The 27,717-nt window shown below is 36.2% G+C and overlaps 1 long non-coding RNA gene across 1 annotated transcript; it reads left to right on the top strand.

Annotated features, from left to right (window-relative positions):
* The first annotated feature begins 12,105 nt into the window (after window positions 1-12,105).
* LOC118546511 (uncharacterized) lies at window positions 12,106-27,485 on the top strand. The gene is made up of 3 exons (XR_013444945.1): window positions 12,106-12,203; window positions 24,119-24,265; window positions 27,415-27,485. It is a non-coding gene; the product is annotated as an uncharacterized LOC118546511 (long non-coding RNA).
* The last annotated feature ends 232 nt before the right edge of the window (window positions 27,486-27,717 follow it).

Genomic DNA, 27,717 nt, shown 5'->3' with positions numbered 1-27,717 from the left:
TCTGTAATATTGTAGCACTTTTCACTTATAGGTATACCCCACTGGATGGTGAACTTCTGGAAAACAGGGAAAATAGCTATTCCCAGCACTTGGCAACCTGCCTGGTACATAGTCAACTCAGAGTAAATATTTGTGAAATATTGAATGTGTGAATAAGTGAATGAATGATGAATGAATGTGAATAATGCCCCAATCTACAAACTTTACGGTCTTACTTTTTTTACTCAGGTACAGATCCTAGTCAATTAACAAGCTAACTATATCAGCGTCCCAGTCCTGCCTTTTAGACTTGATAGTTTTACATTACAGTCACTTACATTGCATTTGAGGTATTTAAAATAGCTCTAGGGGCACCTGGCTGGTTCAATCTATAGAGCATGCAACTCTTGATCTCAGGGTCATGATTTCAAACCCCATGTTGGGTATTGAGCCTACTTAAAAAAAAAAAAAAACATTAAAGAAAGATGAGCGACTCATATTTTAGACTTACTTATGCATATTTATGTCTATATAAATTCATGCCAAATTATCAGTATAAAAAATTAATACAAATTGATATTAAGGACAATCATTGGAAGTTGTTAATAAGTGTCAGGGTAGCTAATTTAAACATATACAAATTTCTGGGCACCTGGGTGGCTCAGTCAGCTATGCATCTGCCTTTGGCTCAGGTGTTGATCCCGGAGTCGTGGAATCGAGCCCCAGGTCAGGCTCCCTCCTCAGCGGGGAGTCTGCTTCTCCCTCCCCCTCTGCCCCTCTCCATTGCTCGTGCTCTCTCTCTCTCTTTCTCTCAAAATAAATAAAATCTTTTTTAAAAAGTTTCTCAAAAAATATACACAAATTTCTTTAGAAACTGAATGTGAAAAACCCCCAAACTCTAGAATTGCTGTTAAAAAAAAGAATCCAAAAAAGTTGGTACCCAATTAGAAATATATGAAGTATGATGTTATCAGTTACTACACAGATAAAAATTTCTCTCTTTCAACATATATCTTTTGAGTGACTAATATGTTATGCATTGCTGTAGGCACTTGGGATACATAATTGAACAATGTTAACTTCCTGAATGCTTTAATAAATAGGAAAAAATGGAGCCTAGAACACATACACACACGTTTATGCATATATGTAAAATACTAATTAGTATGTTTTAGATAAGCCTATTTCTGAAACCAATACCAAAAGATTTTAGGATTATTTAAAGTGAGATATTAAAGTTACTGTGAAAAAAACTAAATGATGGTAGGATTTGGGAGGAAAGGGGGAATTGTGCTTTGAATTTCCTTAAATGTAATAAACAAATACAATTGATCTTCAAGAATAATATACCTGGCCCGTATGGTAGACTGTGTTATTGTTCAGAAACCTTTGCTGCTCCTCCCTATCCTATTGGCCTCATGCCAGGCCTTAGCTTTGCCTTAACTAATAAAATAAGAGTGGAAATGATTTATGTTTACTTATGAGCAGAAGTTTTGAGTCAGAACATAGTGTCCTATATTCTCTTTTCTTCTCTGCTCTGACAACCAGCAGATCTGATAGATGCTTCTTCCTCACCCTAACGTCTGAAATAAAAATGACCTATAAGACGAGCCATTGCCAACCCTTGTTTGACATGTAACATGAGCAAGAAAAAAAAATGTTGAAAGCCATTGAAATTTTATTACGGCAACATAACCTCACCCAGTGGTTGTCCAACTTGAGCATGCATTAGAATCACGTGAAGATTCTGTTAAAAGGCGATTGTACAGGTTTTACACTGTTGGGCCCCTTAGAGTTTCTGAATTCAGTAGGTCTGGGGTGGGGACCAAGAATTTGCATTTCTAACAAGTTACCATCAGATGCTGAGGTGCTTCAGAGCCCGCACTTTGAGAACTCACCTTTCCTGATACAGCCCGTGAATTCATATTCCTGGATACTCTAATTACTTAATAAATATTACAGCAACAAAATGCGGAATATTTCCCAACTTCATTAATAAAGAAGTAAACTCTGTAAAATGCTCCTTTGATTTGTGGAATATGGACACACAAAATGTCGTAAGAAACCCTAAATTTGGTAGAGTGGATTAGATAACCATGGAAATGACTATCATATTAGTCAGATTCAAATAAAAGGTGCTAAAAATATACAAAGAGCAAAGGGAATTTGAGAAAGAAACAGTCACATCTGATTGTGGGAGAAAATGCCATCCTGATGGACTTAGTAGGAATTCTCTCAAAAAAGGAGGGTAGTTAAAGAGGTCATTGCATATGGAAGGACCACGGATGACCAAAATGAGAGAGGTGAGAAAGTGTGAAATGCATCTGAACATAACACTAATAGAGTTCGCTACTGAGAGACAGATAAAGGAGAGTCTCTTTCAGAAGTCCAGTTTCTAACTTGGTCTGTAATGAAACACAGTGAAGCTTCAGTTCAGTACTGTTTTTTGTATTCATGTTTACATTGAGGTGCTTTGGGAGTTTTTGTTGCTAAAGGTGGCAAATTAATACCAAGGGTAGGCCTTATGATTGTCCAGGAAGTCCTGGAGAGACTGCTGTGAATAATAGCTATTGTCGAAGAGGAAGTGGGTGAGAGAGGCCAGCATGGAGTCTTGACCAAAGGACACTCCCCAGTACGTCAGGTTTAGCTAGGAGACATGTGGAAGTGAGGAAATGGAAATTGGTTCCATGCGCTTCAGTCCTGTGTAAAGTCTTTGCATAGAACTAGTTGGAAGAGCATTGCTCTCTGTGTTCACATGTTTTGTGGTTTCTTTTCTATGGCCCAAGGTCCCACTGCTTCTCTGTGGTATTTCTCCTCCACAGGGAGACCTCAGCAGGCAGAAAGGGAGTTGACTGGGATGTAGAATGATTTTAGTGTTGTGTGAGGGTGTCTAGGAACAAACTGTTTTCAGGGACATCACTTAACCTCTTTGGGCCTTGGTTTCTTAATTTGTAAAATATAATTCTCTCAGGTTCCAGTATTCCATTTTTCTAATACTTTCGGCCAACAAAATTCCGGTATGTGTTAACTTGCCCAATTTCTATTATACATACCACAAATTAAGTTCATAATCTTTGAGATGCATGAAGTACGCTGCAGTATTTGAAATAAATGTATTTCTTTTAGAGTTAGGATACTCTGTAGTGCTCAATCAGAAAATAGTTTTCTAAAAGCTTCCAAAATTTTGTTTTTACTCCATTACCTATAGATGGCGTATTTTATTTTTAGATTTGAACTTTGATACTGAATAAGCATAAACTTAGGAAAAAGCATGGCCTAATGTTATAGTTTCAAATAGCTGCTTATTTTGTTCAGTATGAAAACCAATTGCCATTATTATTTTAATGACATAGATACCAACATGCATTTGAAAACAAATTAATGTTGATTCAAAGATTCTGTATAATTGAAAACATTTGTTTTAATCTTTTACAACCATTATGGGAGGGAGAAAAAATGAAAATACTTGCCAGTCTTGAAGTCTTTAAAAAATGGATTGGTTCAGAATTGTGGTTATAATTCTGTTTAATGTAAATAATTTGTGGCTATTGCAATGCCATGATCTTAAGGAACTTGCAAAGTTTTTCCTTGGATTTACATAAAACACCATTTTGATCTTAAATTTGGCTTTTGCCTCTAGTTAATTTGTCAGGTCTAAACACATGCCATTTCCTCAGCAACTGCAAACAGGCCTTTCATGTTAGGTCCAATACAACTCAAATCTACTCCTTTTACAAGTATTTTAAAGCTTGACTAGTATTGCTATTACTGTTTCATTTTGGGAGGGAAATTCATCCTAATTAGCATTTCTTTTAGAAACATTCTGTAGGTGATTCTTGGTTCATATTTAGGACACACCAGAAAAAGTGCACAATAATCATCTGGGGACTTACAAACACACTTGATTACCCGTAACTGCTGCCTGCTTCAGTAACGTCCCTTAGGTTCTTGAGAAGAAAGCTAAACACCAATGTTCCATTCCATATGAAATAAAGTACTGTAAAATATTTGCCAGAATCAAAAATAACATTTTTGATGCTCTTGGAGAATTCACTTATATTTAAAGAAATCCAATTGAAAATTAGTTTGAAGATATATAATGTGTTCATGAAGCAAAGAAAATAATCGTCCTCAAATTTCTTGATTTGTTGCTATTCCGACTTCAGATTTTTGTATGAGGTTCTTAAGATAGGAACATAACATTAGTTATTTTGCTTTCTCATATACAGTGCCATATGCAGACTGAAACTGAGCTCTCTCAGTCTATTAGTCAAATAATATTAGATCTAAGAGAAAAAGTCTCTTGTGTGTATGTAAGCAATGAATGTATTTTAATTGAGCACCCCAAGTTCTGAGTAGTAAATTGAAATTGTTGATTTAAGCTATTGGAGCATGCTATGTGATTAAGACAGTGAAGTGTTTTTTTTGTTTGTTTGTTTTTTTAAACAAAACGAAAACAAAAGGCTGGAATTAATTCCATGTCGATCTTTTTTTGTTATTCTTATGATAAACAGGTGTCAACCAAAATTCTATAGTTGTTGATCAAGTTTCAGTTACTAATTTATAACTGAGTACTTAGATGAGTTTCTACACTTGAAAATGGATTAGGAAAATTAATTAGAAAAAGTGGTTTATTCTTTTATGTGAGTTTTCAAAACAAAATAAGAAAAATTTAACTTTAAGTTGAGTTCAACAAAGATGATGCAGATGGCCTCAAGAGCAGCCTAATCCCAGAACTTGCACATCCCTTGTGGAAACATTGACATTTTCATTAACATTAGGAAACCACCAAATACATTAATCCTGTCCAACTCTGCTGAATGGGCTAGACTTGGCATATATCTAGCCAGAAAAGGGAGCCAGAGAAATAAGAATATACCAGGGCTGCTCAGTCTCTAACATAAATATATTAATCAACTTATGGATATACTATAACCTTCCTTTTTTAGAAGTCAACTAGATTCAGGAATATGTCATTTTCAATGCTGTATTGGTTTAGGATATATGATTTTAAGATCTTCCAATGCTGTACTAAAACTTTTTTTTTTTTGAGAGAGAGAGAGAGAACGCATGCGAGTGTGCATGAGCGGGGGCGGGGGTGGGGTGGCTGGGAGGGGCAGAGGGCCAGAGAGAATTTTAAGCAGGCTCCATGCCCAGCGAGGAGCCTGCCCGCAGGCCTCGATCTCACAACCCTGATGACCCAAGCTGAAATCAAGAGTTGGATGCTTAACCCACTGAGCCACCCAGGGTGCCCAAGTGTATTAAAACATTTCAGTAAAATCATGGACTTTTTCTTTCATTTAAAAAAAAAAACTATATAAAATTGCATGAGTTTTCTTTATAATAAATACAACAATGAGTCACAAATTTGAAGCATTTAAATAGGCATTCTGGTTCCTTTTTTAACTTTCACATTAAACTTTTCAGTCATATGCACTCCAAATATATTTATGTTTTTAATACCAGTGATAATTAGACAAATCAAAACTTTGATTTTGATTCAGCTATTATCTGTAACTATTATTTATAATTAACTTTATATGTCATTCTTTTTATACCTTCTATATGCCTGAACTTTAAGCATTTTCTGTTTTAAATAATTTTGTTCACATATAATAATGTAACTTGTTTTTGATACTGAGTGACTTAGGTGATTACAATATAATCAACAGAATAGAATATTTTAAGGCTTATCAATGTACTCAACTATTTTAAATCTAATTCATCTCTATTTATTGCCAGTCTTTTAGCATCGTTAATTATGGTTTTGCATGTACTGCTTTTCTCAAATCAAATAATTTAAGAAGATAAATGAAGAAAAAGACTGGACAAAGAAATTTGAAGCTGAATTATAAATATAAAGCACGGTAGAGTAATTAAACTCTTGAGAAGCACTACTGATACAAGAAATTTTGTGTCATAACTTGTAGTCAAGGTTATAACTTTTAGTCAAGGTTATTTTTATTCTTATGAGAAACAAACACAGAGCTTTGCATATACCTTTTTTTTAATGGTCAGAGATGGCATATAATTTATCTTTCCCTTCCTCAAGAAATAAGCAATACAGTGTTTTCTGTGTATTAGCTGCCCAATAAAGAAATGACTGTTGAGCGAATAAAGATAGATGATGTAATATTTAATCAATATTTGAGTTTCCTTTTAATCAATTCAGTGATTAAAAATGGACAGAACTCTGAAATTGATACTTAATGCATGTTTCTTTCTTTCTTTCTTTTTTTAATCCTTGTAGTCACCTAATTATCCATGTTGATTGGGGATATAGTTTCTGAAAATTTTAATCTAAACTATCTACTTTAGTTAGTAATTTTACAAAACTTTTACAACAGTGAAGTTGACTACTTTGAGTTTACATTCTCTGCCATTGTGGGGGTGAAATAGAGATGAATAATTTGCACTGTTTAATCTGTTCCTAAGTACTCAAGTATTGATGTTTTAAATGAAACTACACAATATATAAATATATACTTGTAAAAATTTTTTTAGTAATATATAAATAGAGAGTAAAAGTTCTTTTCATGCATCTTAACCCATTCGACTTCATTAGGTAGCCTACTATCAAGGGTTTCAGATATTTCTTTTTGACCACTTTTTCATATGTATATAAACAACATTTTTACGTTTTCTCATTAATTATATTTCAGCATTGATATTTAATATAGATAATAATGTAACATTTAATCATTTTTGAGATTATATCTATAGAATTCCTTCTTTTATTTGATGGTGTTTCTTATCAGGTCTTTCTATAGCAGACTAATCCAATAGTTGGTCTTGTAATCTTAAAGTTAAAAAAGAAAAGGTTCCCTTTGAACCTTTGCAGGAATAAGTTCCACATCAGTAAGTATTACAAAACAATAAGCAAATATAATAATATTAGTAGCAGGCCAGTAATCTCAAGGCAAATTCAGGGGGTTTTTTTGTATGGTTTTTAAAAAAATTTTTTATTCTCGATGGTGAGATCAATTTTTTGTTTATGTTACTAGTGACAGAATAATTCATTCTATTTTTCTATTGTGATTTCTAATAACACTAGCAGTAAATAAAATGATAAAATAATTGGTAGAATTTCAGAATTAGAAGACATTCAGTCAGTCAATTATGAAGGTAATTTACTTCCAGGCTCTTGTTTAACAGACAACAAAATTGAACCCTAAAGTTAAATGATTTACTCCAGGTTGGTAGTGAAGTTATGACTGTGAATCATTCAAATCAAGAGTCTTTTCCACTGTAGCATGCACTGCCTTCAAGAAATATTTTAAAGATTTATTGAGTACTACATCTTTTATATTCCATTATGTTTACCAAATAAAAAAAGTGGGAAACAAAATAGTTTTCATTGTTTTCAGCTTAATAGAGACCATAATGATATAGCACATGTACATATCAGATTTTATGTTGGTGTCAAATGGTGGGGTGTTCTTAAAGATTTCATAACTGTATAGAATGATAGGAATGAACATCAGCTGTAATTAAAAGTCTAATATGACGATATTTACTTGTGGGAATTTAATGCAATGTAGCTAAGATTAACAACATTTCAAATGTCAGTAAATGTGTTTTTAAGGGAAAACATGCAAAAAATGATAAATCACCTCACAGAGCTACAAACTCTTCAAAAAATGGTTTACTAGTGACATCTGCTGGTGTAATTTGGTAATAAAAATAAAAGTATCTCCTGGAAATAATTTCATGGAAATTAAGCGTGAGACAAAGAATCTTTGTGGGCAAATTGTTTTGTTTTTTTTTTAACTATCATTTACACTTACAATTTAAAAAAAAAATTGTGTTTGTGGGTTCCCCCTCTCATTGGCATTTGACCAAGTATATTATTCTAATAACAGTATTAAACTTTATACTTTCTTCTCCACAGTGTATAATTCCAGCCTGAACCTCTCTAATAAGTTGTGTATCACCTAAGTTGTTTGATATGGTGCTGCACTATTTCCTCCTCCTCTTTCCTGAACCTTGCACATAACCTTGCAAATGTAGAGATTCAGTAACTACGATTGACTCTTACTAGATATTTATGCCATTTATAGGCTAACTAATAGAAAAGTCTGTGTGTACATGAGTTATAGGCATTATATTTATGCACGCTCAAAAATAAAAATGAGACTTTGTATTAGAGAACAATTTCTTTAGGAAGAGAAATGACTTTGTTTTTTGTTTTTTTCCTATGGAACAGATTTTCTGCACTATAAAATAATAGAGAAATAAAATACACTCAGTCCCTGGGTATTTTCTCTATTGGCACTTATTTCCTAGATGATTGTACTGTGGATTTAAGTTCTACTTATAGATGAATCACCCCTCTTCCTTGACCCCCAAACCTGTACAGCAGCCACTTGTTTCATTAACATTTCCATTTGTAGGTAACAGTCATCTCAAACTTACCATGTCCGAAATAAAACTGATTTTCTCCTCAAACCTCTTCTTCCCGTAGTCTTCCTCACTTCAGTAAACGGACGTTTTATCCTTTTGCTTGCTCAAATCAAAAATATTTTAATAATTTGTAAATTTTCTCTTTCTCTTGTACCATCAAGGAATTCCACCAACTCTATTTTTGAAATACCTTTGGAGTCTTACCACTTTTCTCTACCTCTACCACTTAATGACCTAGTCAAACCACAATCGTCTTTCCCCTCCTAATTCACCTCTTTGCTGGTTTTTTTTTTTTTTTAAAGATTTTATTCATTTGAGAGACAGAGAGAGACAGAGCACAAACAGAGGGAGAGGCAGAGGGAGAGGGAGAAGCAGACTCCCCGCTGAGCTGGGAGCTGGGGCTCCATCCCAGGACCTGAGATCATGACCTGAGCTGAAGGCAGACGCTTAACCGCCTGAGCCACCCAGGCACCCCTCGCCTCTTTGCTGTTAACCTTGCCTTCCTGTGGTTTGTTTTCCAATGAGCAACCAAAGATTTCTTAAAATTTAAGACAGGTCTTTGTCACTCTTCTGCTGAGGTTTTGTTTTGGTTTTTTTTTTACCATGCTTAAAGGGCCCTACCAAGAACTTTGGACCACTCCTTCCCTCCTCCACTGTGACTGTGACCTCCTTTCCTACCACGGCTTCCCTCCCCTCTTTTGTTCCAGCTACAGTAATCTACTTTGCTCTTCTCCTTCAGTGCCACGAAAACTCCTAGTCAGGAGCTTTGTGCTTGCTCTTCCTTCAATCAGATACTCTTCCCTCCATCCTGTAAGGCTTCTGATCACATCATCAAATTTCACCTTCTTGGAGAGGCCCTTCTGGATTACACTACCTAAGATAAGAAGGCCCGACCACATCTGTTTCTCCTCTTCCCCTGCGTCGTGTTTTGCCATAGCACTTATCACCACCAGATATATTTACTTGTTTTCCTCGTACCTTTCCCTGGCCCAGAATGTCACCTGTATGGAAACAGAGATTCTGTATTGTCCGCTGTTACCTCCTTAGATCTGAAACTAGTGCTTACACATAGTAGGCATTCAGTCAGTATTTGTTGAGGAAATCAGTGAGCCTTAAGACGTGAATGTAGAAAGTAATTTGATTTGCATTATAATAACTGGATCTGTTAAATAGTGAGGCCCCTTCTAATGGGGTCTGTTCTGTATAAATCTTTCTGTGCATACCATACTTTTTACATTTAACTCAGATTACGATAGTGTTTCATAGTTAGGCTAAGGCTCAGACAATACTCTTGGTATCAAAATGCAGGGCGATATTATTATTTTAAAGATTCTTTTTAGGGGAGGGACGCCTGGGTGGCTCAGTTGGTTAAGCGACTGCCTTCGGCTCAGGTCATGATCCTGGAGTCCCGGGATCGAGTCCCGCATCAGGCTCCCTGCTCGGCAGGGAGTCTGCTTCTCCCTCTGACCCTCCTCCCTCTCATGCTCTCTGTCTCTCATTCTCTCTCTCTCAAATAAATAAATAAAATCTTTAAAAAAAAAAAAAAAAAAAAAAAAAGATTCTTTTTAGGGGAATAATTACTTTTTTGTTCTTTTGACATAGACATCTGACCCTCAATTACATTAACAGACCTTATACACATGAATGGAAAGAAGAATAGCCCCTTTTGAATTCAGGCTAAGACTTTATCAATATGAAGTGCTTCCCACAGGGTTCTGCTGAAAGAACCAAACTTCCATCATAATGAAATTGCAAATTCATTTGTACATGCCCTTTTTTATTTGAAAGCTACTTTTTGATGTTTGGTCTGCAATTAGATTTATTGTTTAAGGTCACAAATATGCAATCCTGACTAGACCAAGTTGTCAGAATCCTTTATCTATTCAGCATTGCACAAAGATAAATGGCTATCTCTTAACAATAGCATACCAAAGCCAAAATTTGTTCCCACTTGTATATAATCTTAATCAATCTGCTGCTTTCTGTTTTCCAGTCAGTAGACGCCTGGCCTAACCCGCTCACCACCCCACCTATCTAGAAATTGCCCAATTATGGGTTTTAAATTACTGAGAAACACTTCAGATGGAAAAAAGATAAGTTTAAGAATGTTAATGCTATAATTTTCTCATGCATATTTTTAGCTTAACATATGAATTCTTTTGCCTTTACCCTCATTCTGTGTGGGGTGAGTAATTATGTAGTATGTTAGCTAAATTCTGTGATTACATTTCTCACTGTTAACAATATCGCAAAGTAGATCATGTTTCTTAATTAAAATGAATTCTTAAGTGTTTTAAAAGATCTATGCACACGAATTAAATTCTTTTCTGAGATTCTGTGTGTCCCCCAGTAAAAATATCTACATTTAGACTTGTTCAGAAGGACTTCTTATATTTTTATGCATTTCCTTTGTGACCTTTCATATAAAAGTATACTGAGAGAGTTGCCCAATTAGATTTGAGGCTGTACTTTTTATCCAAGAATATCCAGTGTCTAAAATTAACATACATTTGAGCATCATTGTATCACCAATCTCTATAGTTTCTCCAAAGGATTCTGATACTAGATATACAACAATTCTTTAGTAACTTGATCATACTTATAAAGCAGGCCATTAAGACTAGTATAGTAATGTCCCCATTTTAAAATCTTGTTTAAATATTTTTTGCAGATCTGAGAATCTTTTTTTAATTGTCATGCAGTTTGAACCTTCCCCCAGTTAAAAGGAATACACTATTTCAGAAGGAGGTATAAGAGAAAACCACAGTTTTTAAGTCAGAGGAACTTTTTTTTCCTGAATTCCGACTATTATTTATTTTGTGACCTCTTGGAAGTTGCCCGTTTTGGGGGAGGGGGCCTCTGCCCAGCTATAGAATAGAGAAATACTTATTCATAGAGGTGTGATATAATTAAATGAGACAACACATATAAAGTGCCCAAAACAATGCCCAGCAATAGTAAATACTCAATAAATATTATTTGAACTCCTGCCTCTGTGCCCTCCCCTTACCCCCACTCTGTTCCCGTTGCTATGTTATCCATTCTGATTGGGCTTACTCAAAAGTTAAAACTGTTGAACTAAACTTGAAGCCTTTTTGTGCCTGCCAGCTCTACATTGCTCTGCATTCACTGAATTAATAAGTAGGGAGAAGTCAGGACCTTGAATTGATCTATTCATAATACCCAGCAGGTGTATGTGGCCTTTTCTTCTCAACAATTTGCTCCCCCAGGGATTGGGTAAAATGAATATTCCACTCTGAGCCTTCATTTTAAGTCCACATGGAGCCCTTAGAAGATATACTTAAATCTCTCTTCCACCTGCAAATAGGAGAGTTGAGCCTTAAATTATGTTAATTTGACATAGGAAATTTTAATCATCCTGTGTAAGATGGCTTGCTTGTTTGTTGCATTTGTACTGCTCAGATCACTGTCCTAAAAGTTTCACCTTTTAAAAGTAATCTGTTTCAGGGGCGCCTGGGTGGCTCAGTCGTTAAGCATCTGCCTTTGGCTCAGGTCGATCCCAGGGTCCTGGGATTGAGCCCCACATCGGGCTCCCTGCTCGGCGGGAAGCCTGCTTCTCCCTCTCCCTCTCCCCCTGCTTGTGTTCCCTCTCTCGCTGTCTCTCTCTCTCTCTGTCAAATAAATAAATAAAATCTTTAAAAAAATAAAAAAATTTTAAAAATAAAAGTCATCTGTTTCAGAATAAATTTTAATAGCTACTTAATATACTACTTTATATCTCAAAAATTGTTACTTTATCATAATTTTTATTGTTTTAGGTGCAAAGATGGTTTGAAAGGATTTACATTCTCTGCTCTTAGGTAAGTAGTTTATTTACCTTATGTTAAGAGAGAATTTGCAAGTTAACTTTTTCAAAAAGTAATATTATTGCGCATAATTACAATAGATGTTTATCGACTCAGTTTTCTAGCCCAAAATAATTGCAGGAGTCACAGTCACTTTTACGATATTTTATTAAAAGAGTCTAATTTATTGGATTTCTTTCCCCCTAAAAATCAGTCAATCAACAACTGTTTTTGGAGGTGCCTGGGTGGCTCAGTCGTTAAGCGTCTGCCTTCGGCTCAGGTCGTGATCCCAGGGTTCTGGGATCAAGCCCCACATCGGGCTCCCTGCTCAGCGGGAAGCCTGCTTCTCCCTCTCCCACTCCCCCTGCTTGTGTTCCCTCTCTCACTGTGTCTCTCTCTGTCAAATGAATAAGTGAAATCTTTGAAAAAAAAAAAATCAACAACTGCTTTTGGGACCTATTGTGTGCCTCATATCACTGGGTGTTAGGAAAGAATTAGAAGAACTCTCTCTTCAAGGAGCATTGGAAAAACAAAGCTACATGTGAATAATTACTGCAAAATTAAATACTGAATTGTGTGGTACCACATTATGGGCTTCATTAGGACAGGGCTCATGTCAGACACATTTTGAATCATAAGCTTCACTAGAGTCACTAGAATCTGCTTTTCACCCTGTATGCCATCTCTTGCCATAGTTATTGGCCGATAGTAGTAGATAGTGTAGAAAAGTTGGTTGGCAGCACTTCCATTGTATTTTACAGTTCACCAAGCATTTTCACATAGATTAGAAAATTTTCACAGCAGTTCTGTGAGATGGGTATTTTTATGCCCATGTGACGTGAGGCTTAGAATACTTAACTAATTTAATGTCACACAGTGACTGCATATACTTACTTGAAACCTAATGCTCTTCCAGTTTGTATTATAAATGTTGCCTCTTTTATTCTCCTAAGTACATATAGTAGATGCTTAGTGAAGATTAGGTGTGGAGTATTTATTATAAATATAGGAGGGAAAAATTAGGGTAGCCTTCGGTATGCTAGAAGATTTCATATGACTGTCTTTTTTAGGTTATTTTGAGGATCAAATGAGTTAATGCATGAAAAGTGTTTAGAACTGTGCATGGCACATAGTGCTCAAGAAATGTTGGCTATTACTGTTATTATTATTCTTATGGGGATAAGCCTTAACCTGCACTTGAAGGATAGCTTTAGAGAACTAGAAGGGAAGAGGAGGAACCTTCTGGGTAGAAGTGAATAATGTTAGCAAAAGTATGAAAATTATAAACATGAAATATGAGGTAAGAGTGGGAAAATCAACTTAATTGGTATGAAAAGCTTATTTTAGGGATCATAAGGTTTTGTGGGGTTTTTTGATTTTTTAAATGATGGTCAGAGCAGGGCCAGATTTTGGAAGACCTAAACAGAAAAAAAGGAAGACAAATTTGAATTTGATAAGATGGGCAGTAGAGAGCCACTAAAGGGTTTTGAGCAGGGTAGTTGACATTGTTTCAGAAAGATTAGTCTGGCCACAGTATTTGGGACAGACATTGTGAAAGAGAGAATCAGAAGGAAGAAAGATGAAGTGATAAGGACTGGGATTTGGCGACAGTGGAGGATTAAAGAGAAAGAGGCAAAGTTGAGACTGGTGTCGAAGGAAATGAAGACCTACTGATTGATATTTTCCTTCTTCCTCTTTCCCTCCAATCCTTGCTACGAGCCAAGTTTTGAAAACCTAAGTACATGAAAAAAGGTGCTATTAACAGAAAATCAGATGGTGTGCAAGGAAGCTAGTTTGGGAGGGGACAAATTGAGTCCCCTGTGTGAATAAGAGTATCTTTGGTTGTGGAAACTCTGTGGTAACAGTAACTAAGTCATAATACACAGCGGTAATTTTTTCATATTATATTTTTCATTGAAAGATCATGAAACATTTCAGAAAATAACTTTTTGTTGTTGTTGCATTGAATGTGAAGATTCTATGTTATGTCAAAAGTTTATAACAAAACCAAAAGTTGGTTTTCCTAAAGAGAAAACTTTGCCTTTTCCCGTGTCTCTCCATAGGCTCCCAGAATCCTTACAGAAACTCAAAATGTATCCGATATTTTTGTGTCTCTTCGTCAAATCCACTCAAAATAAGGGGCTGGATAACTATTTGCACTTAGAATTTACTCTGTATTATAGGAAAATATTCTGGGAAAAAATGGTTATTAATTCTCGCTAAGTTAGTAGAAGTTATGAGAACAGATAGAGTCAAGGATAGAGTCAAAGGCTGGGAACCAGTTCAGGAGCCTTATGGTATACCAAACCTGCATCAACATAGTTTAATACTTAGAAGTGTATAGGCAGCTTAGTGATTAAGAGCCCAGGCTTTAGAGTCAGACAGTTTTTTGGGTCCAAGTAATTGTTTTTGGATGTGGTCAAATGCTTTTTCATGCTAACTCTCACGGAAATGATGGCACCTACTTACTTCGTAGTGTTGCTATGAGGATTAAATGATTTAATCCTCTGTACTGTCCTGTCATATAGTAAATGTTCAGAAAATGCTCATTATTACTATATTTGATCATTCAGTATGTATTAATTAAATTTTTACTATGTGCCAGTCCCTGGGGTGTAATAGCAAAAGATGTATAGAGTCTCACAGACCCACAGTTTAATGGGGGATGCAAACTACTAATAAGGTGCTTCTGCTATTGGGGACTCATTGGGCTTTGATAGCACAGAGAAGGATTGCTAACTCACTGCAGCTTGGGCGGGGACAGTTTCTCCAAGGAAGTGACCTCTAATCTGAGATGGTCAGTCCTGGCCAAAAGAGAAACAGTATTATGAACAGTGTGAGAGAGATGATTTTATCTGTTCTAACATAGTTTTTGTCTTGTTTATAAAGAACAGTAGTACAGACCTTGAACTCTCCATGCACACCCATGATTAAGAACCAAATTCTTTTGGAATAACAGCTACTGAGACTGCACGGCTGCCACCTTGTGACAATCTCATTACATGCCCTTTATGATTTAATAAGCTAGATATTTTACCAAGTTTGTCCGAATGAGATGGGATACAGTTGTTGATAGTAATAGCTTGTTTCACCTCTCTTTTCTGAGTGTTTACATTTTCTTATTCTATTTGTCATAGGTCCCATGTTCCAGAACCTTAGTGTAGTATTACTGATCCCTTGTTTTTGTCTGCATTTTATGGTATTTTCTGAAAGTTCAGCAGGTAGAGTTCTCTTAAGAAAGCTTAGTTATTCTTTAGAAGAGCAATGACTCATAGTGAAGGTACAAACAGCAAAAATGGAAAACTAGTAAAGGATACTGATTGAATGATATCTAATGGTAGCAATTCTTTTTTTCTTTTCTTTTTTCTTTTCTTTCTTTTCTTTCGCATTGTCTGGGAAAAAAATACTCCAGTTTTGATGAGATAAGAATAGTGTCTTCTCCCAGATATTAGGTTTTTCAGAAGAGAAATAACTAGATTAGAATAATATTGAGTTTAAGGTTTTCTAATGAAATTATGTGAGAATGCATGGAATCTTGACCATTTTATGATTCTCAGTCTTTAGTTTCCTCCATTTCCCTGAATATCTTTATATGACCTAATAGTGCATTGCAGCTATTTTATGACTCAAAGTGACATGAGATATAACTTTATACTGAAAAATGAGAACCTCATTCAATTGTAACTATTAGTAGAATTTAGACAAAAAAATAGAATTTTTTGATCAACTAGTAGACCCAAGTAAATATTTCACCTGCTTTTTTGTTTGAAAAAACTTCAAGGTGTGTAATATCTTTAAAAAGTGGTAACTTAAGTTAAAAGGGTGCATCATAAAAGTGTTATGCTGTATTTTACTTGGTTAATTTGATTTTAAAATACGTGCATTGTTGGGAAGCTTGGGAAGATGGTGGAGTAGCAGGACCCTAAGTTCACCCCATCCCATGTTGACAACTAGATATTACTCACATCGATGTAAATACGCTAGAGGGCAATCCAAAGATGGGCAGAACAAACTCCACAACTAAATGTAAAGAAGCTGCATCTGAGGGGGTGCCTGGGTGGCTCAGTCAGTTAAGTGTCTGCCTTCAGCTCAGGTCATGATCTCAGGGTCCTGGGATCAAGTGCCATGTCGGGCTCTCTGCTCAGTGGGGAGTTTGCTTCTCCCTCTCATTCTCCCTCTGTGCTTTCCCTCTCTCTTTTTCTCTCTCAAATAAATAAATGAACTCTTTAAAGAAAAAAAAAAGCTGCATCTGAGAGGTTCCCAAGGGTAGAAACAGTGGTTGGGAGCTGCCCACAGGAGGGAGGGAGCTACGGGTGTAGAGAGGGGAAAGAAAACAGTCTCTCACACTAGGGATCCCAAACCATAACATCTGGCTTTGAAAACCAGAGGGGCTGAATTCCATGAGTTTGTATAAATCACAGGATTTGGAGTCTGGAGCTTAAAAAGTCAGCTGACTCAGCACCGGGCAAGATGGGAGAGTGAGTGATAGCTGGATCCTGCCTTTAAAGATACAGCAGCCCATAGAGAGGCAACATAGAAATGACAGTTTGCATAGTGCCTGGGACAAACAAGAGGAAGATATGTTTATACTGATTTTGAGTGTGTTAGGGGACTTCTCTGGGAACAAAGGAGGTGGCAGGCACCATTTTCCTCCCCTGCTGCCCAGCATAAACACAGGGCCACCTGTGGGCAGCACTGCGCAGACACTTGCTACCTAACCTGCTAGCAGTGTGCCTTGCCCATGTGTTCTCCTGAGGACTGGCACACTCCAAGCATGCTGACCTCAGCCCTTAGCTCACCTGATGTCTTCTCAGAGCTCGCAGCCTGTGTCTCACTAACACCACAGAAAGCAAGCAAAGCCCACAACAGATACAGAGTCAATGAAGATGTCTGGACTGAAAGAAAAAGTGACTCAGACACAACACAAGCAACACAAACAGGAGGTTCCCCTGAAGTGCCAGGTTCTGGTGAACAGGGGACACTATACTGCAGAGCAGTACAGGACCTCTTCTTCATGAAGCCATTACTTTCAAGAGCAGAAGGTGTAGCTGACTTTCCTAACAAAGAGAAACTGACACAGATAGACAAAATGAGGAAACAGAGGAATATGTCCCAAATGAAAAAACAGGACAAAATCACAGCAGGAGATTAAGTGAAACAGAAAAAAGTAAGATGTTTGATAAAGAATTTAAAGTAATGCTCATAAAGATAGTGGACTTCAGAAAAGGGTGGAGGACATCAGTGAAACTCTTGACAAAGAGATAAAAAATGGGTGCCTGGATGGCTCAGTCATTAAGTGCCTGCCTTCAGCTCAGGTCATGATCCCAGGGTCCTGGGATCGAGCCCTGCATCGGGCTCCCTGCTTGGCAGGAAGCCTGCTTCTCCCTCTCCCACTCCCCCTGCTTGTGTTCCCTCTCTTGCTGTGTCTCTCTCTGTCAAACAAATAAATAAATAAACTCTTTAAAAAAAAGAGAGAGATAGGGGCGCCTGGGTGGCTCAGTCGTTAAGCGTCTGCCTTCGGCTCAGGTCATGATCCCAGGGTCCTGGGATCGAGCCCCGCATCGGGCTCCCTGCTCCGCGGGAAGCCTGCTTCTCCCTCTCCCACTCCCCCTGCTTGTGTTCCCTCTCTCGCTGTCTCTCTCTGTCGAATAAATAAATAAAATCTTAAAAAAAAAAAAGAGAGAGATAAAAAATAACGTATCAGAGGTGAAGAACTTGATAAATGAAATTAAAAATACAATAGATGGAATAAATAAACAGTAGGCTACAGGAAGCAGAGGAGCCTGTAAGTGACCTGGAGGATAGAGTAATGGAAAGCAATCAAGCTGAACAGGTGAGAGACACATAAATACTACATAATGAGAATAGACTTAGAAAATTCAGTGACTCCATCAAGCATAAGAGAGAAAGGGGGACAGAAAATGTATTTGAAGAAGTAATAGCTGAAAACTTCCCACATCATGGGAGGGAAACAGAGATCCTGATTCAGGGGCACAGAAATCCCCCTGTTAGGATTCAACCTAAGGAGGTACACACCAAGACACACAGTAATTAAAATGGTAAAAAATAGTGATAAACGAAGAATTTTATTTTATTTTATTTAAAGATTTTATTTATTTGACACAGAGAGAGAGATAGCGAGAGCAGGAACACAAGCAGGGGGAGTAGGAGAGGGAGAAGCAGGCTTCCCGCCAGGCAGGGAGCCCGATGCAGGGCTCAATCCCAGGATCCTGGGATCATGACCTGAGCCAAAGGCTGACACTTAACGACCGAGCCACCCAGGTGCGCCAGGAAAGAATTTTAAAGATTGTAAAAAAAAAAAAGATGGTTACATATACAGGAAACCCCATAGGCTATCAGCTGATTTTTCAGCAGAAACGTTGCAGACCAGAAGGGACTGGTATGATATATTGAAAGTGCTCAAAGGGAAAAATTGGAAGCCAAGAATATTCTATCCAGCAAGGCTGTCATTCAGATTAGAAGGAATTTCCCAGACAAACAAAAGTTAAAAGAATTCATGACCACTAAACCAGCCCTACAAGAAATGCTAAGGGGGGCTTTGTAAGAGGAAAACAAAAATCATAAGTAAGAGTAAGAAAAAACAGGAAGTACAAAAACAACAAAAAAATAAGTATATCTATAAAAATCAGTCAAGAGAAGCACAAAATAAAAGGATGTAAAATATGATACCAAATATCTGAAATGTGGAGAGGAGAGGAGTAAAATTAAGCAACCATTAGCTGAACATAGACTGCTATATGCGGAAGATGTTATATATAAACCTAACGGTAACTACAAGTCAAAAACAGTAATAAATTGAATGAGATCTTGCCATTTGCAACGACGTGGATGGAACTGGAGGGTATTATGCTGAGCGAAATAAGTCAAACAGAGAAAGACATGTATCATATGACCTCACTGATATGAGGAATTCTTAATCTCAGGAAACAAACTGAGGGTTGCTGGAGTGGGGGGTGGGGTGGGAGGGATGGGGTGACTGGGTGATGGACACTGGGGAGGGTATGTGCTCTGGTAAGCACTGTGAATTGTGCAAGACTGTTGAATCTCAGATCTGTACCTCTGAAACAAATAATGCAATATATGTTAAGAAAGAAAAAAAGAAGAAGAAGAATGTAGCAGGAGGGGAAGAATGAAGGGGGAGAAATCAGAGGGGGAGAAGAACCATGAGAGACGATGGACTCTGAAAAACAAACGGAGGGTTCTAGAGGGGAGGGGGGTGGGAGGATGGGTTAGCCTGGTGATGGGTATTGAGGAGGGCACGTTCCGCATGGAGCACTGGGTGTTATGCACAAACAATGAATCATGGAACACTATATCTAAAACTAATGATGTAATGTATGGGGATTAACATAACAATAAAAAAATTAAAAAAAAACAGTAATAAATTAAAAAAAACAATAAGGAATCCAAATATTTTGCTAAAGAAAGCCAACAAATCATGAAAGAAGAGAGCAAGAGAAGAAAGGAACAGAGAGGAACTATCAAAATAACCATAAGTCAAGTAACAAAATGGCAATAAATACATACATATCAATAATTACTTTGAATGTACATGGACTAAATGCTCCAATCATGGCACATGATGACAGAATGGATAAAAAAGCAAGACCCATCTACATGCTGCCTGCCAGAGACTCATTTCAGACCTAAGGACATATGCAGACTGAAAGTGAAGGGATAGAGAAATATCTATCATGCAAATGGAAGTGAAAAGGTAGCCTGAGTAGCAAGTTATATCGACAAAATAGACTTTCATACAAGGACTGTAAAAAGGGACAAAGGACACTGTATGAACATAAACAATACAATCCAACAAGAAGATATAAAAATTGTAAATATTTATGAATCCAACTTGGGAGCACCCAAATAAATACATAAAGCAGTTAATAACAAACATAAAGAAAATGATCAATAGTAATACAGTAATAGTAGGGTACTTCAACACTTCACTTACATCAATAGACAGATCATTCAAACAAAATCAACAAAGAAACAGTGGTTTTGAATGACATATTGGCCCAGATGGATCTAACAGATATAGTCAGAACATTCCATCCTAAGACAGCAGAATACACATTCTTTTCAAATGTACATGGAGCATTCTCCAGATTAGATCACATATTAGGCCACAAAACAAGTCTCAACAAATTCAGAAAAATTGAAGTTATAAAAATACATCTTTTCTGACCACAATGGTATGAAACTAGAAATCAAGCACAAGAAAAAACATGAAAAGCACATAAATACATGGAGGTTAAATAACATACTACTAAACAATGAATGAGTAAATCAAGAAATCAAAGAGGAAATAAAAAATACATGGAGAGAAATGAAAATGCAAACACAATAGTCCAAAATCTGAGATATAGCAAAAGCTGTTCTAAGAGGGAAGTTTATAGCAATATAGGCCTACCTCAAGAAGCAAGAAAAATCCTAAATAAACAACCAATCTAACCTTACATCTAAAGGAACTAGAGAAAGAACAACAAACAAAGCCACAAGCCAGTAGAAGGTAGGAAATAATAAAGATTAGAGCAGAAATAAAGTAGAAACTAAAAAAACAATAGAACAAATCAGTGAAACCAGGAGCCAGTTCTTTGAAAAATCAACAAAATCATAAGCCTTTAGCCAGATTCATAAAAAGAGAAAGAGGACTCAAGTAAATAAAATTAGAAATGAAAGGGGAGAAGTAACAACCAAAGCACAGAAATCAAAAAGATTGTAGGAGAATGTTAACCTATGTCCCAGCAAACAAAAGTCCAGGACCAGATGGTTTCACAAGGGGATTCTACCAAACATTTAAAGAAGAGTTAACACCTGTTCTCAAACTATTCCAAAAAATAGAAAAGGAAAACTTCTTAATTTATTCTATGAAGCCAACATTACCCTGATACCAAAGCTAGATAAAGACACTACAAAAAAAGAGAAATACAGGCCAATATCTCTTTCTGAACATAGATGCAAAAATTTTCAACAAAATACTAGCAAACTGAACCCAACAATACATTAAAAATTCATTCACCAGAATCAAGTGGAATTTATTCCTGGGGTGCAAGGGTGGTTCAGTATTCACAAGTCAATCAATGTGATTCATCACATCAATAAAAGAAGGAATAAAAACCAAATGATCTTCTAGAGGGGAGGGGGTTGGGAGGATGGGTTAGCCTGGTGATGGGTATTGAGGAGGGCACGTTCTGCATGGAGCACTGGGTGTTATGCACAAACAATGAATCATGGAACACTAAATCTAAAACTAATGATGTAATGTATGGGGATTAACATAACAATAAAAAAATTAAAAAAAAAATTATATGGAAAAAAAAAAAAAACCAAATGATCATTTTAATGGATGCAGAAAAAGCATTTTAGAATATAAAACATCCATTCATGATAAAAACCCTCAGCAAAGTGGGATTAGAGGGAACACCTCAACATAATAAAAGCCATAAATGAAAAACCCACAGCTAACATAATATTCAATGGTGAAAAACCGAGAGCATTTCCCCTAAGGTCAGGAACAAGACAAGGATGTCCACTCTCACCACTCATATTTAACGTAGTACTGGAAGTCCTAGCCACAGTGATCAGAAAAGAGGAAGGAAGAAGTAAAACTTTTTCTATGTGCAGATGACATGATACTATATATGGAAAACCTTAAAGACTCCACCAAAAAGCTATTAGAACTGATAAATGAATTCAGTAAGATTGCATGATACCAAATCAACATATAGAAATTCATGGTATTTTTATATACTAATAAGCAACAGAAAGAGAAATTAAGAAAGCAATTCCATTTACAATTGCACCAAAGGTAATAAAATATCTAGGAATAAACTTAACCAAGGAGGTGAAAGACTTGTGTAAAAATATATAAATTATCTTTTATCAATGTTTTACAGTTTATATTTTATATATATATATTATATATAGTTTATATATTTATAAACAATATTTATAAACATTGATAAAAGATGTTGCTGTTTCTACACAAACAAGTGGAAAGATAATCTGTGCTCATGGATTGGAAGAACAAATATTGTAAAAGTGTCCATACTACACAAATGTATACAATCTACAGATTTAATGTTATCCCTATCAAAATACCAACAACATTTTTCACAGAACTGGAACAAAGAATCCTAAAATTTGTATGGAACCACAAAGACCCCGAATAGCCAGAGCAATTTTGAAAAAGAAAAGCACAGTTGGAGATGTCACAATTCCAGACTTCAACTTATACTACAAAGCTTTAGTAATCAAAACAAGCGTGGTACTAGCACAAAAATAGGCACATAGATCAATGGAACAGAATAGAAAACCAGAGGTAAACTCACAATTATATGGTCAGTTAATCTTCGACAAAGCAGGAAAGAATATCCAGTGGGAAAAAGACAGCCTCTTCAACAAATGGTGTTGAGAAAAGTGGACAGCAACATGCAAAAGAATGAAACTGGCCCACTGGCTTACACCATACACAAAGCTAAATTCCAAATGGATTAAGGACCTAAATGTGAGACATAAAACCGTAAAAATCCTAGAAGAGAGCACAGGCAGTAACTTCTCTGATGTCGGACATAGCAACTTTTTTCTAGATATGTCTCCTGAGGCAAGGGAAGCAAAAGCAAAAATAAAACTATTGGGACTACATCAAATAAAAAGCTTCTGCACAGCAAAGGTAATAATCAACAAAACTAAAAGACGGCCTATGGGATGGGAAAAGATATTTGCAAATGACATATCTGATAAAGGGTTAGTATCCAGAATTATAAAGAACTTCTATAACTCGATGCCTGAAAAACAACTAATTCAATTTAAAAATGAGCAGACAAGATGAACGAACATTTCTCCAAAGAAGACATCCAGAGTCCAACGGACACATGAAAAGATACTCACCATCAGTGATCATCAGGGAACTGCAAAGCAAAACTGCAATGAGCTATCACCTCACACCTGGCAGAATGGCTAAAATCAACAACACAGGAAACAACAGGTGTTGGCAAGGATGTGGAGAAATAGGAACCCTCTTGCACTATTTGTGGGAATGCAAACTGATGCAGCCATGCTGGAAAACAGTATGGGGATTCCCCAGAAAGTTGAAAATGGAACTACCCTACAACCTAGTACTCACAGTACTGGGTATTTACCCAAAAAATACAGAAACACTAATTCACAGAGACACTACGTGTATCCTCTGTTTATTGCAGCATTATTTACAATAGCTAAATTATGGAAGCAGCCCAAGTGTCCATCAATAGGATAAAGAAGAGGTTTTATACACACACACACATACACATATACACACAATGGAATATTGAGCCACAAAAAAGAATAAAATCTTCCCATTTGCAACAACATGGATGAGCTAAAGAGTATAATGCTAAGCAAAATAAGCCAGCTAGAGAAGGACAAATACCATATTATTTTACTCATATGTGGAGTTTAGGAAACAAAACAAATGAGCAAAGGAAAAAAAATGAGAGAGAGAGACAAACGAAGAAATAGACTCTTAACTACAGAGAACACACTGATGGTTACCAGAGGGTAGGTGGGTGGGGGTGGGTGAAATAGGTGAAGGAGATTAATAGTACACTTATCTTGATAAACACTGAATAATGTTGAGTCAGTGTATTATGCACCTGAAACTAATATAACACTGTATGTTAACTATGCTGGAACTAAAATAGAAAACTTAATAGAAGAATTTATTGCATTATTAAAGAAATGGCTGTCAGCATTTTCTTATAAAGGATAAGATTTTATTTAAATTTTGAAAAACATTTCAAATGATAAGGTACTCTCCAAAATGTATTTGTATATTAACAGAATCAGGATGGGTTTTTTTTCCTTATTGTCTTTTTCCTTTTATTTTTTAAAGGTGAAAATGCCTCACATTGTGCTCTTTTCTTTAGGTTTATTGTAGGGAAGGAAGAAATTCCCACACATTCTTATTCACCAGAAGCAGCATATGCAAAAGTGGAACAAAAGACAGAGAAACATGAAGAAAAGCCAAGAAGATTGAATATAATTGCTCTAATCAGGAAACTTGTGGATTCAGTGTAAGTTTTTTATCTTGATATTTAGCACACTGTGTTATTGTTTTATATGATATTTGTACTTTGCCAAGGTGTTTTATTTTCTTTTCAGTAATGATATACATATATATCATATCTATCTATCTTTTTTTTTTTTTTTTTTTTTTACCAGAAAGAGTGCATAGAGTTTTATAAAAGGCACATAATGGCAAGTCAGTGTTATTTATTATTTTTGTCTGGACTATAGACCAACATATGCCTTTAGAATAGATTTATATGAACTTGTAATAGTTTTCTATGTCAAACTAGACACAGTTGTAGGAGGCTAGAATGGGGAACTTTAGGAAACAGGTTAATATGTGCTAATCAAATATTCCAAATGTGGAAAGGAGAAAGAAAAGTTCTGGGGCACATTCAAGAAGATAGAGGAATAATAAGGAGCAAACCTTACATAAATGTTTTTTGTAAGAGTAGAAATTTTCAGGGCTTTGGAAATGGAATAAAACATCTTTATTTGTATATTATACAAAGAAGTCTGAATTTCATACAAATAGTACTTGTTTTTTTTTGGTTTGTTTTTTTTTAACTTTGTCCTTTTGTTGTTGTTGTTATGTTAGTCACCATACAATACATCATTAGTTTTTGATGTAGTGATCCACGATCCATTGTTTTCGTATAACATGCAGAGCTCCATGCATTATGTGCCCTCCTTAATACCCATCACTGGGCTATTTCAAGTATAGGAATTATACTTCTATATAATATTAAAATACATCTATAATTAATAGAAAATTTAGTGATTTAAAATTAGAACATCAGTCAATAAAAATAATCTTTGTAGTGATATTTTAGAGAGTGTTGAATGAATAGCCAATATAGAAAGTTAGGGATCAGTTATGGGAAGCTGAAGCCAATAAATCAGACCTTAGACTCTCATTTCACCCCTGCTGGCTTTGTGACTTTGGGCAAGTGATTTAACCACTCTGGACCCTAAAGTCCTCATCTGTTAACTTGGGTTAATGATCTCTGTTATGGAGTGTTGCGTCCATTAAATGAAATAACATGAGTTGCCTCACGTACATGAGCACAGAGTAGGTGCTCAAAATTTTTACTGTATTTAAAGACTTTGTCTTCATTTTAGTATACAGCACATACAGAAGGTAAGAGGGAGGGAAGGAATAACAGATGGCAGGAATAATTGTGGTAGTAAACTTTTTTTAAAAATTTATGTATATCCTTTTTTTATCATGATAAGTGCACTCCTTAATCCCCATCACCTGTTTCACCCATATCCCTAACTACCTCCCCTCTGATAATCAGCAGTTTGTTCTCTGTAGTTAAGAGTCTGTTTCTTGATTAGTTTCTCTCTTTTTTTTTCCCTTTGCTCATTTGTTTCCTAAATTCCACATATGAGTAATACGGTTGAATATTACTCTGTGTTTGTGTGTGTGTGTGTGTGTGTGTGTGTGTGTGTGTGTGTGTGTGTATACCACCTCTTCTTTATCCATTCATTGATTGAAATGGGCTGTTTCCATAATTTGGCTATTGTAAATAATGTTGCAATAAACATAGAGATGCATATGTCCGTTTGAATTAGTGTTTTGTAATTTTTGGGTAAATAGCCACTAGTGAGATTGGTAATGAACTTCTTAATTCTTAAGCAAGTTCAAAATAGTTACTGATCACCTGAGTGAAGAAAAGAGACAAGGAATCCCTATTCATGGAAATCATGTCACCATGAATCAGAGGGGAATGCGGAGACGGGAATGCAGAGAATGTATTATGTGGGTGAATGATGCCTTGGGTATCAGAACTAATCAGGTCATGGCAGAACTTGTCAGACTTGCCTCCGTGAGTCCACTGCTGTGGAAGCAGATGCAGGGTAATACATAAGCAGAGCAGATAAGACAGGAGATGGGGAGTCCAGGTTTTGAGAAGTTTTAATAACAGACTGAGGGAAGATTAAATGACAGTATAGCTGATACCAGAATTGAACTTCACTAGCAAAGAGAGTTTAACGATTTCTGTGTAGTTCCAGTAGCACTGGCTGAGGAATGCCTTTGAAGAGGACACTTAGAAGTATGAAGAGTGATGGTTTACACATGGCCACCCCTCTCTGATTTACCTCTTTTAGGTCCCAGCTTTAATCCCTCAACTTCACATGGCCAGATATGTCCCATCATCCTGATGACATAAGGGCTACGGGCAGCAGGAATCCCTGCCGTCCCCCTTGTCTGGGAAGGGCTACACGTATATGCCAGCTGTGGTGCAGAATTGGATTTCCGAAAGGGTTTTGCTAATCAGTTTGCAAATGGAATTAAAGAGGTGTGGAGCCAGAATATCACTCTACACATTATTGTTACAAACAAGAAGCTTAATGTGTTCCAACCATGAGATAATTAATTAACTGCAGTCTGCAAGAATTACAAAGACTACTCATTTTGGAACATGAACACTTCATAGAGAAAGGGGGAGAGCCAGACCCCTGTTAGATATTTTACTTACTTTTTTATGCCTCAATACAGTCCTGGAGTCAGCATACCAAATAATTAAAAATCTATGTGTCTTGAACAGTAGCCCCCCCAGCAGAAACATTTACTAAACACCAGAGGACCAAGTGGTTTGCATTTAAATCACAAATAACCTACTTTTGAATTCCCACATGATCTATTACTCTATTTATTTTAAAAACTGAATTTTGAATTCTAATACCGTATCATGTTTCTTTTCCAGATGTTTTCTCTCAAATATAATTAAGTATAAATTCCTGTAACCTGAGCACTTTCTCATTATGATTGTTGCTCAAGTACTGACTTCATGGGGGACTTATGACCGTTATACTCTACAGTAAGCAACTTAAAGCTTCCAAAAGATTTGGCAGAGTATAGAGATAATATATTACATATTTTTCATATTTAGTCACAAATATTTACCAATGTTTTTTCTGTTCTGCATTTAAGTATTTTGATTGCAGTCACATATTTTATGCACCGTGTCAAATGGTGAACTGAAAAGAAAAAAAAAATCTGTTATCTTTGCTTTTTTATGTCCTAAGAAACCAAAAGATGCATGCATTTAGAAACAAGTAGGTAATGTTTTCTGCTTTTTTGGTTAGAGAGTGTTAAGCACATCTACACACATACACATCATTTATTATATTTGTCTTATTTCAGATGTAAGCATGGACCAAGGCATAGGTGTTGCAAACACTATGAAGATAATTGCATCTCTTATTGCATTAAAGTAAGTATATAAAAGTATCACTGTTAGCCATGGGGAATATATATAGAAATAACTTTTTAAAGATTGTATTTATTTGAGAGAGAGAAAAAACATGAGTGGGGAGAGGGGCAGAGGGAGAGGGACAAGTAGACTCCCCACTGAGCACAGAGCCAGATGCTTGGCTTAATCCAGGACCTGAGATCATGATCTGAGCCAAAGTCAGACACTCAACTGGCTGAGCCACCCAGGCGTGC

This window comes from Halichoerus grypus, unplaced genomic scaffold (genome assembly GCF_964656455.1).
Source record: "Halichoerus grypus unplaced genomic scaffold, mHalGry1.hap1.1 HAP1_SCAFFOLD_132, whole genome shotgun sequence".
Taxonomy (NCBI): domain Eukaryota; kingdom Metazoa; phylum Chordata; class Mammalia; order Carnivora; family Phocidae; genus Halichoerus; species Halichoerus grypus.
Note: the sequence above shows the minus strand (reverse complement) of the source record. Positions and strands in the feature narration are given on the sequence as shown.